Below are 1,777 nucleotides of genomic sequence, written 5' to 3'. Positions count from 1 at the left end.
GGCATTGATTTTCATGGGCCCATTTGTGAGTTCATATGGGAATGAAGTATTATTCTGGTCGCGGTTGATTATGTATCGAAGTGGGTAGAAGCTTAGCACTCCCCAACAACGAAGGTAAAAGTGTCACCGCATTCTTGAAAAAAGAATATCTTCTCCAGATTTGGTACACCAAGGGCTATTATTAGCGATGGAGGCTCTCACTTTTGTAACAAGTTGTTCAAAACACTACTTGAGAAGTATGGTGTCCCGTCACAATGTAGCCACTCCTTATCATCCACAGACTAGCGGTCAAGTTGAGGTGTCCAACAGAGAAATAAAGCAGATATTGGCGAAGACTGTGAACGCCAATCGAACTGATTGGTCAAGGAAGCTTGATGATGCTCTATGGGCATATCGCACTGCATACAAGACCCCCATAGGTATGTCGCCTTACCAACTTGTATATGGGAAATCTTGTCATTTACCAGTAGAGTTAGAACACAAAGCAATGTGGGCAATGAAGAAGTTAAATTTGGATTGGGGCACTGCATCTAATCAAAGGTTGAACGACTTGAACGTGCTTGATGAGTTTCGCCTAAAAGCGTATGAAAGTTCAGCCTTATACAAAGAGAAGATGAAGAGGTATCATGATCAAAGAATTGAAAAGCGAGAATTTGTGGTTGGCGATCGTGTGCTGCTATTCAACTCTAGGTTGCGCTTGTTTCCAGGCAAACTCAAGTCCAAGTGGACTGGGCCATTTTTGCTCACAAAAGTGCTCTCGCATGGAGCGGTTGAGCTTGAAAATAAGGATGGAACAAGGTTTGTGGTGAACGGGCAAAGGATAAAGATCTATCTGGGAAATGCTGAAACTGTGCAAGAAGTGATTGAGGTCTGCAATCTTGATGAAGTTTGAATAATCAAGATACCTGCGTCGTGCCGCGACGTTAAATCAAGCGCTGCTTGGGAGGCAACCCAAGATGTAAAATCTAGCCAACAATAGGGTTCTGTTTTACATTATGTAGTTAGCTTTCTTCGATTACTTGCAAAAATTTTTTTGTAGCAATGTAGGTAGGGGTTTCAGTATTTTTAGTTCTTAGTGTTGGCTAGAAGTAATATAGGGTCCGTGTCTAAAAAGTGTCCAGAAAATGTAAAAAAATAGCCGATTGGTTGCTTCATGTGCAGGTACAAAATGCAAGAAATCTGCAGAAAATGGTCTGGTGCAGAGGTCTACGGACCCCATCGACGGTCCGTCGTTTGATCTACGGACCGTCAATGGTATCCGTAGATCCCAGGTAAGTCCCTAACATTGTCTTAGTATAATTGAGATCTACGGTCCTGATCTACGGACCGTAGATCGACTCACGGACCGTAGACGGGGTCTCGTGAGTCCACACCTTACAGTTGACTGACCCGACCCGGACCCCCATTACTTAAAACACCCATTGTTTCAAATCATTCCCCTTCCCTCCATTACTCCCACAACCGTTTCTCCCACTCTTTAAACTCCCCAAATCACTCTATAACCACCACAAAATATCCTCCCTTCCATATATTCCCTAAACCCTTTTCATACCATAATCAACCCACTCCATAATCTGATAAAAAGAGTCCGGTGTTTGGTCAGTGACGAAAAGGTGAATCCTTGGTCGTGCTAAATCATAGTACCATCACGCAATCACCCCACTCCTTGTTGCTTGTAAGGTAATAGACTTTCTCTTCACTTTGAATTTCAATTCATAGCTTGAATATAGAGAGTCGGGAGTGGGTCTTAACCTTGGGTAATTGTTAGATGATATTG

Source organism: Solanum verrucosum, unplaced genomic scaffold (genome assembly GCF_900185275.1).
Source record: "Solanum verrucosum unplaced genomic scaffold, falcon-dt-bn FXZP01000112.1, whole genome shotgun sequence".
Lineage (NCBI taxonomy): Eukaryota > Viridiplantae > Streptophyta > Magnoliopsida > Solanales > Solanaceae > Solanum > Solanum verrucosum.
Note: the sequence above shows the minus strand (reverse complement) of the source record.